Raw genomic sequence first — 17,447 nt, 5'->3', positions numbered from 1 at the left:
ATCCTCACCGTCGGCTATAAAGCACTTAATCACCTTGCCCCCTCCTGCCTCACCTCACTACTCTCCTACTCCAACCCGGCCCGTACTCTTGGTTCCTCTAATGCCAACCTTCTCACTGTACCTCCATCTCGTCTACCTCTCGCCCACATCCCGCCCCGGCCTGGAACGCCTTCCCTCCTCAGAGCCGACAGATAATTGCTCTCCCCCGCTTCAAAGCCTTCTTGAAGGCCCATCTCCTCCAGGAAGCCTTCCCTGACTAAGCCCTCCTCCCCTCTTCTCCCACTCCCTTCTGCGCCGCTCTTACTTGCTCCTTCATTCATCCTCTCGCCCATCCCCACAGCACAGAGGTATATATCTGTAATTTATTTATTTATCTGTCTACTTATATCGGCGTCTATCTCCCCCTCTCGACCGTGAGCTCGTTGTGGGCAGGAATGTGTCTGTAGCTATATTGCGCTCTCCCAAGTGCATAGTACACTGCTTTGCGCATAGTATGCGCTCAATCAATATGATTGATTGATCGATTGAGACCCTAGTGGGTAGATCTCGGGCCTGAGAGTTAGAGGACCTGAATTCTAATCCCGGGCATGTCCAGTTGTCTGCGGTGTGACATTGGGCAAGTCAGCTAACTTCTCTGTGCCTCAGACTCCTCACCTGTAAAGAGGGGATTAAATCCTACTCCCTTTTATCTAGACTGTGAGCCCAATTATAGGAGCATGGGCTGGTGGATAGAGCCCCGGGGGGCCCGGGATTCAGAAGGACCTGGGTTCTAATCCTGGCTCCACCCCTCGTCTGTTGTGGAAACATGGGCAGTTCACATCACTTCTCTGTGCCTCAGTTCCCTCGTCTGTGAAATGGGGATGAAGACTGTGATCCCTATGTGGGTCAGGGACTGTGGCCACCCTGGCTATCTTATATCTGCCCCCAGCATTTAGAACAGCACCTGGCACGCAGTATGTGTTTAATAAATACCAGAATTTTTACTGTTGTTGTGTGGGACATCCCCATCATGGCCACCATCCCCCTTTTCTCCAAGACAGTTGGGTCCCTCAAAAATGAGGGGAGGAGATAAGCGATCCGTGAGCAGGGCGTAAATCGAGGTATCCGAGCCGGGCTGACCGGAACCGTGAGACGGCGGAGGACAGCGGAGTCCTCTAGACTGTACGCTCGTCGTGGTCAGGGAACGTCACTGATAATTGTCGTGCTTCTCAAGCGCTTTAGTACAATGCTCTGCGCACAGTAAGGACTCAGTAAATTCGATTGAATGAATGAATGAATGAATGAAATGGTGGAAAAGTGCCCTCCCACGACATCGTTTTACACCATGTGCAAGGGTGTGACACAATGAGGTCCGTAGATGACGCCACGCAAACGCAGCGCGACGTGATGTCATCACGTGGAAGACAGGTGCTGAACACCGGCCCTCTTGGTCCCGTGACGGGGTGGTCGATCATTTGAAGCGGGGCTTAGTGGCAAGAGCCCGGGCTTGGGAGTCAGAGGACGTGGGTTCTAATCCCACCTCCGCCACTTTTCTTGGGCAGTTTCACTTAACGTCTCTTTGCCTCAGTTGCTGCATCTGTAAAATGCGGATTCAAAGTGGGAGCCCCAAGTGGGACGACCCGATTACCCTGTATCTCCCCCAGCGCTTAGAACAGTACTTGGCACGTAGTAAATGCTTAACGAATACCGTAACGCTTATCGTTATCATTCTACAAGTTGCTTCTCTATCCGGTGGCCATTTCGCCCGGACGTCCGCTACCGAATCAGGCCCGTGGCAGCGGCCTGAAGGGCCCCCGACCTGATCCGGGGATCCGTCTTCTGTTGGGCAGAGACGTCAGGGAGTCTGTCCCCGGGTGAGCTGGGAGCCGAAGGAGCAGAGAAGGAGAGGAGAGAGAATTCATTTGGAAATAATAGGAACTGTTTGTCGGATTTTCTGTAAGGCGAAGTTCTGGAGTTAATCATTATTCTGCGAAACTCTGAATGATGTTGCTCGCGGCTCGCCCGCACGGATGGAGTCTCGGCGGGACCGCTAGTAACTGTCTTTTGTCAGGCACCATCAGCGGTATTGAGCCAACCTGAGCACCCCATTATTAATCCTTTTCTCCCGGTGACATGACGGCAATCGATGCCTGAACAAGCTATTGGAACTGCAGCAATCAAGTGGACTCCGGCTAATCCAATGGGATCCGGACTTAGGGGAAAGGGGGTAGGGAATTATGAAGAATTTCAGACCTTTCCGGCGATGGAGCGCTTTCTAATAACAATGATGGTATTTGTTAAGCGCTTACTATGTGCAGAGCACTGTTCTAAGCGCTGGGGTGCATTCCGGATAATCAAGTTGTCCCCCGTGGGGCTCACAGTTAATCCCCATTTTACAGATGAGGTAACTGAGGCCCAGAGAGGTTAAGTGACTCGCCCACAGTCACACAGCTGACAAGTGGCCGAGCGGGGATTCGAATCCTTGACCTCTGACTCCCAAGCCCATGCTCTTTCCACTGAGCCACACTGCTCCTCTAATGTCTGGGTCGAGGGTGCCTAGGAAACCGGCCCAAAGGGGTAGAGAGATGATAATAATGATAGTTGAGGGGTTTGTTAATAATAACAATAATAATAATAATAACATTGTTGGTATTTGTTTAGCACTTACTAGCCACGCTGCTTCCCCGTTGTTGTTAAGCGCCTACAACATGCCGGACAATGTACTAAGTGCTTGTGTGGCATCTACGTGGCTCAGTGGAAAGAGCCCGGGCTTGGGAGTCAGAGGTCATGGGTTTGAATCCCGACTCTGCCACTTGTCAGCTGGGTGACTGTGGGCGAGTCACTCCACTTCTCCGTGCCTGAGTGACCTCATCTGTAAAATGGGGATTGACTGTGAGCCCCACGTGGGACAACCTGATTACCCTGTGTCTCCCCCAGCGCTTAGAACAGTGCTCTGCACATAGTAAGCGCTTAACAGATACCAACATTAAAATTATTAAGCGCTGGGGCGGCATCTATCGTCTTGAAGACACGTAGGTTCCCGTATGCCTAGGAAACTGGACCAAAGGGGTAAAGACAATAATGATAATACTTGTGGTGTTTGTTAAGCGCCTACAATGTGCCAGACAATGTACTAAGCACCGGGGCGGCATCTGTCGTCTGCTTTGAATAATAACGTTGGTATTCGTTAAAAGCTTACTATGTGCCAAGCACTGTTCTAAGCGCTGGGGTAGATACAAGGTCATCAGGTTGTCCCATGTGGGGATCACAGTCGTCATCCCCATTTTCCAGATGAGGTCACTGAGGCCCAGAGAAGTGAAGTGACTTACTGAGATCACACAGCTGACAAGTGACAGAGGCGGGATTAGAATCCATGACCTCTGACTCCCAAGCCCGTCCACTAAGCCACGCCGCTCCTCAGGACACATAGGTTCCCGTGTGCCTAGGGGACTGGACCAGAGGGTGAGAGAGACGGTAATAATTTGGTATTTTGTTAAGCGCTTACTACATGCCAGGCACTATACGAAACACTGAGGTAGATACAAGGAAATCGGGTTGGACGCAGTCCCCGGCCCGCATGGGACTCACAGTCTTCATCCCCATTTCATAGCTGAGGTACCTGAGGCACAGAGAACTGAGGGGACTTGCCCAGGACCACGCGGCACATAGGTGGCGGAGTCAGGATTAGAACCCATGACCTTCTGACTCCCAGGTCCGGGCTCTGTCCACTACGTCACGTTGCTTCCGTAGATGCCGTCAACAAATCTACCAGGTGTGTTGTCATTCTAGGTTGGCTCAGGTGATATAGGGCAAGGATTGTCGGTCGTGACCACCGGAAAGAGCCCGGGCCTGGGAGTCGGGGGTCGTGGGTTCTAATCCCGGCTCCGCCACTTGTCAGCTGTGTGACTTTGGGCAAGTCACTTCACTTCTCTGGGCCTCAGCGACCTCTTCTGTAAAATGGAGATTAAGACTGTGAGCCCCATGTGGGCCAACCTGATTACCTCGTATCTATCCCAGTGCTTAGAACAGTGCCTGGCACATCGCAAGCGCTTAACAAATACCATCATTATTATTATTATTATTATTATTTTTGGTGCCGAATTGTACTGCCCCATCACTTAGTACAGTGTTCTGCACACAGTAAGCGCTCAATAAATCCAATTGAATGAATGTACAAATATCAAATACTGTGACCCCGCTGTGGGCAGGGAGGCTCTCTATTTGTTGCTGAATTGTAGTTTCCAAGCGCTAAGTACAGTGCTCTGCACATTGTAAGCGCTCAATAAATACGACTGAATGAATGAATGAATGAATGAAGCGAAAGATCAGAATATAAAAATGGAGAAGGGATTGGTCCCTAAGCAGAAACCCCCTGACCACGGGAAACAGGTCACCATCCTGAGAAGAAGCAGCGTGGCTTAGTGGATAGAGCCCGGGCCTGGGAGTCAGAAGGACCTGGGTTCTAATCCCGGCTTCCCCACCTGTCCGCTGTGGGACCTCGGGCAAATCACTTCACTTCTCTGGCCCTCGGTTGCCTCCGCTGGAAAGCGGAAATTAAGACTGCCAAGGGACCGCGTCCAACCCGATTTGCTTCTATCCACCCCAGCGCTTAGTACGGTGCCCGGCACGTAGTAAGCGCTTAACAAATGTCACTATCAATGTGATTATTTCTACTATTAATAATAACAGTGATAAATATTATAGAGGACGTGGAGATGGTTGTGACAGTTGGTCCGGGATCAGCCCTGGCGACCCTCCCTCCAGCTGCAAAACATCCCAACTCTTTCATTCACCCATTCATTCAGTCGTATCTATTAAGCGCTCACTGTGGGCAGAGCACTGTACTAAGCTCTTGAGAGAGAATGATCCAATAATAAACAGTGACAATCCTTGCCCACAACGAGCTCACAGTCCAGAGAATCTCTCTCTGTTACTATGGTAGCGCGTGCGGCTGATTTTTCCCGAATTTACCAAGGAATTTGTTCATCCGTGTGCCCATTCCCAGTCACCTCGGCCCTTTGCAGAATGTCACCTTCCAGGAGGCCACGGCCGGGTCGGAATTAATACCATTTGACGTACGCCCAACACTTCGTACAATATAGAGATCGGCATAAAAGAAGAGCTCGGCAAATGTAAAAAATACGACTAGCTCCATAGCTGCCTTTCTAATAGAGTTGTAACTAATAGTGCTTGGCACATAGTAAGCGTTTAACAAATATCATCATTATTATTATAGATGGATAATAGTAATGAGAATGATGATGGTATTTGTTAAGCGCTTACTGTGTGCCAGGCACTGTTCTAAGCGCTGGAGTGGATCCCGGCTCTGCAACTTGTTCATTCAATAGTATTTATTGAGCGCTTACTATGTGCAGAGCAATGTACTAACTGCTTGGAATAGACAAATCGGTAACAGATACAGTCCCTGCCCTCTGACGGGCTCACGGTCTAATCGGGGGAGACGGACAGACAAGAACAATAGCAATAAATAGAATCGAGGGGATGAACATCTCATTAAAACAATAGCAAATAAATAGAATCAAGCTGATGTACATCTCATTAACAAAATAAATAGGGTAATGAAAATATATACAGTTGAGCGGAGTTGTCAGCTGTGTGACTGTGGGCAAGTCACTTAACTTCTCTGTGCCTCAGTTCCCTCATCTGCAAAATGGGGATGAAGACTGTGAGCCTCACTTGGGACAACCTGATTACCCTGGATCTACCCCAGTGCTTAGAACAGTGCTCTGCATGTAGTAAGCGCTTAACAAATACTAACATCACTATTATTATTATTATTATTACTAGGTAATCAGGTTGGACACAGTTCCTGGTCCCGCATGGGGCTCACAGTTTCAATCCCCATTCTACAGCTGAGGCAACTGAGTCCCAGAGATGTGAAGCGACTCGCCCAAGGTCACGCAACAGATAAGCGGAGGAGCCGGGATTAGGAGAGTGCAAATCATAAGGCTATTTCTTGCATTTATTGGCTTTTGCGATCCTTAGGTCTTTTTTCTACATGCTCAGTCAACTAGACGCTCCATTATTAATCAAGCCATAGTATTTATTGAGCGCTTACTGGGTGCAGAGCAGTATAATACTAATAATGATCATTGTGATATTTTCTAAGCACTTACTATGCGTCGGGCTGGGGTAATTACAAGATAATGGGGTTGGAAACAGTCTCTGTCCCACATAGGATTCATAGTCTTAATCCCCCTTTTCCAGATGAGGAAACTGAGGCCCAGAGAAGTGACTTGCCCAAGGTCACTCAGCAGACGAGGGGCGGAGCCGGGATTAGAATCCAGCTCCTCTGCCTCCTAGGCCCGTGCTCTTTCCACTTGGCCACGTAGCAAGCGTCTGGGAGAGGACAGTGCGGTAGAGTTAGTCTTCGCATTCCCTGCTCACAACGTAGATAACGAGGGCAAGGTGAGATGTTCAGAAGGCTTGACTCTAAACATCTACATGCGGGAGGCGGCCTGCTAAAGGAAAAGTGGCCAGTGTGATATTTTAACTTAATGAATCGAGTTCCTGTAAAAAAAAAAACCACGTTGGAATTCCCGGAAGCCGCGTCCTCCGCTCAGTTGGAGCGGAGACAGCTCGGTAGTGGCCGTGGCCGGGCAGTTTTACCCACCCCACACGCTGACCCCAAAGGGCTACCTCGAGAGTGTCGTTCGGACTCACTGGTTCAGACCTCGACTTCCAGCGGAGAGAAGGTCGGCGGTGATGAGTGTTTGCGTGACGTGGACACTGGCCCCCTGAGCACTAAGAAGCCAATGACTCACTTCACGTAGGATCTACTAGCGAGTCGTGAGTTGGGTAATGGGGTTTGGTCATTAGCGCTCTGACTTAGAACGGCTAGGACTCGGAGGCGAGAGGTTCTATGTCACGTGATATTCATTTGGAGCAGTAAAAAGTAAGGGGGGGCTTGGGAGGGGTGAAAAAATTGAGCAAAATAGCATTAAATCAGATTTCCCCGGTAAGTCCCAGGGGTAGGTTGACTCTGGGGGTGAAAAATGGTACTCGTCCGAGGCCTAATTAGCCCGAATAAGAACCTTTTTTTTTCCAATACTGCGATTTATCCCTTAGCAGAACTGAGGCCCATCCTCCATCCTGCCGCTTCATTCTAGTATCGTGAGCAGATGTGTGTTTGCATGCGCTCCTTCCCGTCAGAAATATCATCCTCTAAAACAAAAGACGGCGATATTTCATAGACGCCGTTTAGCAGGGTGGCGATTCGGGCAGTTAAGATCCTATCCACGCGAGAGCGCGGTGGAAAAGATGGATGCCTGACGGGCGCACCCTGCCACGTATTTTGCGCTTCGGGATGGATCCTCGACATCCCACGCGGAGCCTGGTTCTGTTGTCAAGCCCCCCTCTCGGCGGCCTGATCTTCACAAAAAGCACCGCTCCGGGTCAGCAACCCCACGCCCAGTTGCCGTCTCCCTGTCGGCAGTGTCCGCGGCAGGGGTCTCTCAATAGAGTAGAGGGTGGGGTCCTTAATTTCGGGGTTCGGGCCCCACGTCGGACGGCTCAGGATTTCGAGTCTCGTCTCGTCCTGTCGAGGAGCCTCCGACCCACAGCGACTCCATGGACACGTCTCTCCCTGAAGGCCCCACCTCCTTCCTGCCGTCCTCCTCCGGAGAGTTTTCTTGGTAAAACTCCAGAAATGGTTTACCGTTGCCTTCTTCCGCCCGGTAAACTTGAGTCCCCGCCCTCGACTCTCTCTCGTGCCGCTGCTGCCCGGCATAGGTGAGTTTTGACTGGTAGCAGATCGCCTTCCGCTCGCTACCCACTTCCCGAGTGATGGAGCCGGGATTAGAACCCATGACCTTCTGACTCCCAGGGCTATGCTCTATCCACTCGGCCAAGCTGCTCTGGGCTCTACACTTGCCAGAGGTGTATAATAATAATAGTAATAATATCTGTGGTATTTGTGAAGCCCTTACTCTGTGACAGGCACTGTTCTAAGCACTGGGATGGATACAGGAAAATCGAGTTGGACCCAATCCCTGACCCATGTGGGGCTCACAGTCTTAATCCCCATTTTGCAGGTGAGCTAGCTGAGGCACAGAGAAGCGAAACGACTTTCCCGAGGTCACACAGCAGACAAGTGGCAAATAAAAATATTTCCTAAGTGTTTACAATGTGACAAGCCCTGTACTGAGCACTGGTTTCGATAGTCTCAACTGATCTGCGAAACTAAGGATGTGCCCATATCGCTGCAAGGCGTAGGATAGAGAACGGGCCTGGAAGTCAGAAGGTCATAGGTTCTAATCCCAGCTCTACCACTTGTCTGCCGCCTGACCTTAGGCAAGTCACATCACTTCTCTGGGCCTCAGTGGCCTCATCTGTAAAATGGGGATTGAGTCTGTGAGCCCCACGTGGGACAGGGACTTGGTCCAACCCGATCTGCTCGTATCAGCCCCAGCACTTAGTACAGTGCCTGGCACATAGTAAGCATTTAACAGATACCGCAATTATTATTATTAAAAAGTTCCCGATTTAGGGGTCCGCTCCATAGGTCATTAATATGACGGGTTTAAGCAAAAAACATCTCCATTAGGAATGTTACTTTCACTACTTGCCATAAAGACCTATCCTGGACTGGAGTGGGATCATATTGAGAAGCAGCGTGGCTCAGTGGAAAGAGCCCGGGCTTGGGAGTCGGAGGTCATGGGTTTGAATCCCGGCTCTGCCCCCGGTCAGCTGTGTGACTGTGGGCAAGTCACTTCACTTCTCTGTGCCTCAGTGACGTCATCTGTAAAATGGGGATTAACTGTGAGCCTCACGTGGGGCCACCCGATTACCCTGTATCTCCCCCAGCGCTTAGAACAGTGCTCTGCACATAGTAAGCGCTTAACAAATACCAACGTTATTATAGCCCAACACAACTACTTATCCAATTCCAGACCCCCCCACAGTAGGGAAAAAAACCCACCAACACCCCACCCCTTTGGTGTTTTCCATCTCGTCTCAGCTGCTTTAGAAAAACTCTGTGTGGGTCGTCACTCCGTCTTGTAAAGATCCGCAGAAGCGCCCGTCTTTGGGTTGGACATTCGGGGAATGCTCGATAAATATTAATTGGTGGTATCGATGGTGAGTTGAATTTGAGTTTCAGGAAATTTCTCAGTCCATTACCCTTCCGGCTAGCCAGCCTCTTACTCTGTTCTCTCTGAGTGCCGGCACATGGACGTGGGATCAGAGTGCCTCTCGGAGTGTGTGTGTGTAATAATTATGGGAATTAATAATTACGGTACTTGTCAAGCGCCTACTCTCTGCCAAAGCTGTTCTAAGCGCTGGGGGAGATACAAGTTAATGAGAGTATTTGCGTCGGTGGTGGGTGGGCGTGACGAAGAGAAGCAGCGTGGCTTAGTGGATGGAGCACGGGCCTGGGAGTCAGAAGGTCCTGGGTTCTAATTCCGGCTCCACCACGTGTCTGCTGGGGGACCTTGGACAAGTCACCTCACTGGTCTGTGTCTCGGTTACCACATCTGTAAAATGGGGATATATCTATGATCCGGTTTATTTTGATGGTATCGATGCTGATTACTTGTTTTGTTTTGCTGTCTCTCTCCCCCTTTTAGACTCTGAGCCCGTTGTTGGGCAGAGATTGTCTCTATCTGTTGCCAAACTGTACATTCCAAGTGCCTAGTACAGTGTTCTGCACACCGTAAGCGCTCAATAAATACAGTTGAATGAATGAACGAACATGGGACAGGGAGTGTGTCCAACCCTATTTGCTTGTATCCACCCCAGCGTTTAATACAGTACCTGGCCCACAGCACACGCTTAACGAACCCCATAATAATAATCACTATTATTATTATTACGTGGGACAGGGACTGCGTCCAACCTGAATAACTCCGATCTACCCCAGCGCTTAGAACAGTGGTTGGCACATCGCAAGCGCTTCACGAGTACCCTAATTATGATGACGATACGATCCTAGTAATGCTCCTGACCGTTTTTGATCCGAAGGATCGCGGAACGTTTCGCAGACGGAGCTCCCTCCTGACCGAGCTATCGGGGGGAAAGCGCCGGGAGGAACCCCGGGGTTCTTCGGGGAGCGGGGGCCCAAGGCACTCAGAACAAAACGCCATGAGCATTTGAGTGCCTACATTAAGGAGCAGACCCGGGCAAGACCAGGGGTTGTTCAGGCCCAGCCCAATGACCCCCCCGTCCGCTCAGCTCCACGGGGCCGTAATTTATCTGCCCAGGAAGAGCCGAGGGCTGAGTCAACCCGGCCAGGAATTGAACCTCTGGTTCCAGGAAGTCTAGAGGCTTCAAACCTCACGCTCCAGTCCATTAAGCTCTCCCCTCCAAGAACCTAATGTAGTCCAAGTGGACTTACGCATCTGGAGGGAGGGGGCGGCTTTTATTTTCACTTGGGGATTTCAAATCCATAACAGTGGGAAATGGCGACGGAACTTACCCGCTCCGGGAGGGAGAGACTCGTGCGTTCGGGGAAGAGCCAACCCGCGTGTCCCTGTTGCGCTGTGAGAGGTGAAGAGAAGACCAGAAGAGGAGTTTGTAAACACAGTTTATGTACCGGTGGCTCTTCATTCTTTCAATCGTATTCATTAAGCGCTTACCGCGTGCAGAGCGCTGCGCGAAGCCCTTGAGAAATCCAGTACTAGAAGCAGCATGACACAGTGGGAAGAGCCCGGGCTTGGGAGTCAGAGGTCGTGGAGTCTAATCCCGGCTCCGCCACTTGTCAGCTGGGTGACTTTGGGCAAGACGCTTACCTTCTCTGTGCCTCAGTTACCTCATCTGTAAAACGGGGATTAAGACGGCGAGCCCCACAGAGGACAACCCGATTACCTTGAGAAGCCGCGTGGCTCAGTGGAAAGAGCCGGAGCTTGGGAGTCAGGGGTCACGGGTTCGAATTCCAGCTCTGCCACTTGTCAGCTGGGTGACTGTGGGCAAGTCACTTCACTTCTCTGGGCCTCAGTTATCTCGTCTGTAAAATGGGGATTAAGACTGTGAGTCCCACGTGGGACAACCTGATTACCCTGGATCTACCCCAGCGCTTAGAACAGTGCTCTGCACATAGTAAGCACTTAACGAATACCAACATTACTATTACCCCAGCACTCAGAACAGTGTTTGGCACATAGCGCTTAACAAATACCATCATTAGTATTATTACAATAAACGGTGACGTTCCGTGCCCACAACGAGCTCACAGTCTAGAGGCGGAGGAGACAGGAGTCAATACAAATATATAAAATGACAGATATCTACATAAGTGCTGTGGGGCTGGGTGGCAGGGGAAGAGCGAAGGGAGAAAGCCAAGGTGACGCAGAAGGGAGTGGGAGATGAGGAAAAGTGGGATTTAGTCTGGGAAGGCCTCTTGGAAGAGATGGGCCCTCAATAAGGAGGGGGAGAGTCATTGTCCGGCAGATTTGAGGAGGCAGGACGTGGGCCAGCGGCCGGGAGACGGGGGAATCGAGGCGCCGCCCCACCCTCCTCCGTCACTTTCCGACTCCACTTGTCTGCCCGTGTGACCTCGGGCAAGTCACTTCACTTCTCCGGGCCACAGCCACCTCATCGGTAAAATGTGGATGAAGACTGGGAGCCCCGTGTGGGACAGGGACCGTGACCGATCTGATGAGCTTCTTATCTACCCCGGAACCTAGTACAGTGCCTGGCACGTAGTAAGCACTTCGCAGATACCAGACGTACTTTGTCATTTGCGTAGAGAAGATTGTCCCCACCCAGATGCGCTGGAGAGTCCACGCGTCCGTCGGGGAGAAGCAGCGTGGCGTAGTGGATAGAGCACGGGCCTGGGAGTCAGAAGGGCGAGGGTTCTAATCCCGCCACTCGGCTGCTGTGTGACCCCCGGGCCAGTCATCTCATTTCACTGTGCCTCGGTTTCCTCGTCAGTAAAATGGGGATGAAGACTGAGAGCCCCATGTGGGACAGGGACTGTATCCAACCCGATTCGCTTGTATCCACCCCAGCACTTAGTACAGTGCCTGGCGCATAGAGCTTAACAAACGCCACAATGTTATCACTCCAGCACTTAGAAAAGATAGTAGTACATAATTTGCAGTTAAGAAATACCACAGTTATTAGGTACATTTTCTTTTGTTCTTTTCTCAGTGAACACAGAGAAATGCTGTCGACCATCTCTAGACTGTGAGCTTGTTATGAGCAGGGACTGTTTCTGTTTGTTGTTATTTGTACTCTCCCAAGTGCTCAGTAGAGCGCTTTGCACCTAGTAAGCGCTCAATAAATGCAATTGAATGAATGAATGAATGGCAGGGACTGCGTCCAACCCGATTTGCTCATATCCCCCCACCTTCCATGCTTAGAACAGTGCCTGGCACACAGTAAGCGCTTAACAAATACCAGAATTATTATCATTATTATTATTAGGTGAATCGGTTTATCAGGGGGCTAGTAAGTGGGTCCCGTTTACTACTAATAAGCCTGGCCATTAAGGTGGGTCGGTGATGGATGGGAGACATTCTCCCGGCCCGGCCCGGCGTGTGCTTCGCCGGTCGCTGACGGCAGCAGCTGTCGTTAAGGGTCCCTCGGATGACATGGGCTGTACATCAACGCGGCTGATGCCTTTGATTATTTGAACGGCTCTGGGCATGAGGAAACATGGGAATTGAAAGGCGTCTCCCCGCGTGTCCCACCCGGGATCCCCCACCCATCTCCCCTCACTCGCCTTCCTGAGACGCGGGGGCTCATCACACGGTTCCCTCGGTCGACGACGGCACCCGCCTCCTCGTTTCCGGGGGCCGAGCGTCCCCGACCCTTCCCGGCGGGACGGGGAGAAAGAATGATGATAAGGATGGTATCTGTTAGGCGCTCACTATGTGCGGAGCGCAGGGATAGATACAAGGGTAACGGATCGTCCCACGTGGGGCTCACGGTCTTAATCACCATTTCCAGATGAGGTGATAGTAATAATAAAAATAATGATGATGGCATTTGTAAACGCTTACTATGTGCAGAGCGCTATTCTAAGCGCTGGGGAGGATACGAGGTGATCAGGTTGTCCCACGTGGGGCTCACAGTCTTCATCCCCATTTTACTGTTGAGGTAACTGAGGCACAGAGAAGTTAAATGACTTGCCCAAGTCACACAGCTGACAAGCGGCGGAACCAGGATTTGAACCCATGACCAATGAGTCCCCAGCCCAGGCTTTCTCCACTGAGCCTCGCTGCCTCTTAACTGAGGCACAGAGAAGTGAAGTGACTTGCCCAAAGTCACACAGCTGACAAGCGGCGGAGAAACGGAAGGGAAAAGCAAAGGCGGCGGGAGCCGGAAAGCCAGGGGGGCAGGAGGAAAGAACGGTCACTGTCGTCCCTCCGAAATTCAGGAGAAAAAGCGTCTTTGTGGGTATTAAGGGACCGGTGGCTTCCCTTATTGAGGTCACGGATCTGCTGCCTTGTGCATGTTCCGTGTAGAACAAATTCAATTTGTGGACTCTGGATAACAATAACGGTGCCTTCTATTTATAAAATGCCTTCCTTCCAAGTGGCCCAGAACACCTCGCAGACATTATTTCAAGCCTCACCGTATTCCCACGCAGGAACGGTTAGCGGCTCAATTCCTCGGCTTAGGAAACTGAGTCAGAGAGGAGACATTATCTGCCTAAATTCGGGCACCGTAGTAAAACCGATAATGCGGCCCGGCCCGACTCTCCCGACTTCTGATCCCACGTTCTGTTTGTTTGATCACGCTGCCTCTAGAGAAGAGTCCGCTCATCTAATCCAAATTAACTCTGGAAATTGAAGTAGGGAAAAAAAAAAAGCACCGGGGAAATTTCGCTGTCACATCTCAGAGGGACTACCTTCTCGCATCCGGTAACGCTTTGAAACCACCCCGGCCTCGCCGTGAAGAAAGGTGGGGGAAAACTTGCCGAGAGTCGGAACGGATTGGGAAACGGGGGAGGGATTGCCTTTCCGCGGTGGGTTGAGACTTCCCGCTCCTCCTTTTCCGGCAGAGCGGTCCTGTTGGATTCGGCGGGAGGGAGCCCCGTACCCCATCCGATCTGTCGATGTTGGATTGCCGAGCCTTCCGTGGGTGAAGGAGATCATACGTCGGGTGCCGCCGTATGGTTCCGTTTTTGAGGTGGAACTCCTTATCCCGCTCTTCCGTTTGATTTATGGTTATTAGAGTAGTAAATCTTAAATATTGCCTTATTGTGGAATTCTCCCGGGGAATACCCCACCCTCCTCGTTTATAATGCTATTTTGGCCTGCAGCGGGGAAAGCAACGCAACGAGGGGAGAGTTTGAACCGAAGACGTTAAGATACCAATCCGTCATCGGCGGCCATTGGAATTCACCGTGAACCCCGGCGTTGGGCTGGTTCCCCAGCTCCCGGCGGATGTTCTCCCCCCGTTCCGTAGCACCTCCTGGGAAAATGTTGCGTTGTAATGGACGGAAAGGTGGGGAGCGTGATCTGGAAGAGGGGTGTCGTCTTTCGTTTACTCTTCACTTGGAGGCTGAATTTGAACCATTTGAAGGGCTAGCGGTTAAGCGCTGCCGTCTACCACTCGATAATTCCCTAATGAATCTTCTTGCCTCTTGAGTTGGAGAAACAGCGTGGCTCAGTGGAAAGAGCACCGGCTTTGGAGTCAGAGGTCATGGGTTCTAATCTCGGCACCTGTGTGACTCGGGGCAAGTCACTTCACTTCTCGGTGCCTCAGTTACCTCATCTGTAAAATGGGGATTAAGACCGTGAGCCTCGCGTGGGGCAACCCGATTACCCAATATCTACTCCAGCGCTTAGAACAGTGCTCGGCACATAGTAAGCGCTTAAGAAATACCAATATTGTTATTATTATGATTATTGCATATATCACCACTCTATGTGCCAAAAATATAACGGCTTCTCCAGATGGCATCTGTGGAGCTTTCAGCCTGTCGTAGTGGATAGAGCAGGGGCCGGGGAGTCTGAAGGTCACGGGCTCTAATCCCGGCTCCACCGCTTATCCGCCATGTGGCCTCGGGCAAGTCACTTCACTTCTCTGGGTCTCGGTTGCCTCATCTGTAAAATGGGGATGAAGACTGCGAGCCTCACGTGGGACAACCTGATGACCTTGTAACCACTACCCCAGTGCTTAGAACAGTGCTTGGCACATAGTAAGCGCATAACGAATACCAACATTATTATTATTATTATTATTATTCTCTGGGCTTCGGTTCCCTCATCTTTAAAACAGGGATCGAGACTGTGAGCTCCATGTGGGACAGGGACTGCATCCAACCCGATTTGCTTGTATCCACCCCAGCGCTTAGTTCAGTGACCTGCGCGTAGTAAGCGCTTAACAAATACCTCGATTATCATTAGTATCATTTCACATCCACAGCTGGTCTTTGGAGTTATCTGCTACAACGGTGAATTTTGCTGGGAACCTCAGAAGTTACATACACAGTCTGTCCTTTGAGCTGCAGGAAGCTCGAACCACCCTCTCCCAGGTATTCATTCATTCACTCAATCAGTCGTATTTATTGAGCACTCACTGTGTGCAGAGCACTGTACTAAGCACGGGAGAGGACAACAGAGCAATAAACAGACACATTCCCTGCCCACAGTGAGTTTAAGGTCTGGAGGGGGAGACAGACATTAATAGAAAGAAATTTCAGATATGTACCGTGGGGCTGGGGGCCGAGGGTGAACAAAGGGAGCGAGTCGGGGTGACGTGGAATGGAGTGGGAGAAGAGGAAATGGGGGATTAGTCAGGGAAGGCTTCTTGGAGGAGATGGGCCTTCAATAAGGCTTTGAAGGCAGGGAAAGTAATAGTCTGTGTGGTTTGAGGAGGTATATAACCGTAGCCTCATGCCCCCACTTTCCTCCCCTCACGCCGAAACCTGTGCCCTTTGGGCACTGGGTATTTGCCCTTTCCCAGGCCCTCAGCGTCTACGTACACATCGATACGTTATTGAAATCAGTGTCTGTCGCCCCCTCTAAACTGTAAGCTCACTGTGGACGGGGAACTTGACTAATCAACTCTGTTGTTTTGAGCTTGTTTTTAAGTCTGTCTCCCCCGTTTAGACCGTGAGCCCTTCGTTGGGCAGGGATTGTCTCTATCTGTTGCCAAATCGTCCATCCCAAGCGCTTAGGACAGTGCTCTGCACATAGGAAATGCTCAATAAATACGATTGAATGAATGAATTAATGAATGAGCTCTCCCAAGTGCTCGATACAGTGCTCTGCGCTCCGTAAGCTCTCGATACACCCCTTTGAGTCAGTTGTATTCATTGAGTGCTTACTGAGTGCAGAGCACGCTACTAAGTTCTTGGAAGTACAACAGAACGACCAACAGATATGTTCCTTGCCCACAGCTAGCTCACTGTCCAGAGAGGGAGACAGACGTTAATAGAAATAAATACATTTCATATATGGATATAAATGCTCTGGGGCTGGGAATCGAGTTATCACTGATCAAGTGAATTGATCTCCCCCGTTTCCCCAGTTCCCCTACTCCATTCTGGTCCTCAGTTCCCTCATCTGTAAAGTGGGGATCAAGACCGTGAGCCTCAAGCGGGACGGACCGTCCCACCCGATTTGCTTGTCTGTACCCCAGTGCTTAGTACAGTGCCTGCCGCATAGTAAGCGCTTAATACCCTAATAATTATTATTATTATTCTCTCTATTCTCTCTGTTTTAGAGAAGCAGCGTGGCTTAGTTGATAGAGCACAGGCCTGGGAGTCAAAAGGACCTGGGTTCTAATCCCAGCTGTGTGACCTTGGGCAAGTCACTTCACTTCTCTGGGCCCCATTTACCTCATCTGGAAAATGGAGATTAAGATTGCAAGCTCTTTGTGGGGCAGGGACTCTGTCCCGACTTGCTTAGCTTGTTTCTGCCCAGTGCTTAGTACAGTGTCTGGCATTCATTCATCTATTCGGTCGTACTTATTGAGGACTTAACGTGTGCAGAGCACTGTACTAAGCGCTTGGAAAGTACAATTCAGCAACAAAGACAATCCCTGCGCACATCAGGCTCACAGTCTAGAAGCGGGGAGACCGACATCAAAACAAGTAAACGAGCATCAATAGTGTCAATATAAAGAAACAGAATTATAGGTATAAATACACATCACAACAAATAAACAGGCATTAATATAAATAAATAGAATTACAGATATATACACAAGGGCCGTGGGGCGGAGAGGGGCGATGGGGAGGGGAGGCCGAGGAAAAGAGGGGATTGACAAGTAAGTGCTTGACAAATGCCATAAAAAAAACTGGAGTCCCTTTTTCTACGGTCCCAAGGGAAGGTTCCTCACCGCTGCTTCTTCCGCTCTATCCCCTTCTGCATCTGGCGACCCCACCTCCTGGAACTGCAAAGTCGGGGGGCTACGGTCAGACCACGGGGAGAGGGGGGAAAACCGGGAGGGGAAAAGAAGAATGGTAGCCCAAGTAGGAGGAGCGATCGGAGGAGAGGCGTGGATCTTCTGTCCTGCACGTTTCCCCCTTCCTCTTCTTCCTCCACCGCTGC

At 50.6% G+C, this 17,447-nt stretch overlaps 1 protein-coding gene across 1 annotated transcript in view; it reads left to right on the top strand.

Annotated features, from left to right (window-relative positions):
• Positions 1-17,447, top strand: part of SKAP1 (src kinase associated phosphoprotein 1) — a 380,005-nt gene that overhangs the window by 236,508 nt on the left and 126,050 nt on the right. The gene's annotated exons all lie outside the window — the stretch shown is intronic.

The sequence above is a fragment of the Ornithorhynchus anatinus genome, chromosome 11, assembly GCF_004115215.2.
Source record: "Ornithorhynchus anatinus isolate Pmale09 chromosome 11, mOrnAna1.pri.v4, whole genome shotgun sequence".
Classification (NCBI taxonomy): domain Eukaryota; kingdom Metazoa; phylum Chordata; class Mammalia; order Monotremata; family Ornithorhynchidae; genus Ornithorhynchus; species Ornithorhynchus anatinus.
The sequence above is the reverse complement of the archived record's forward strand: the minus strand, read 5'-3'. Positions and strand labels throughout refer to the sequence as shown.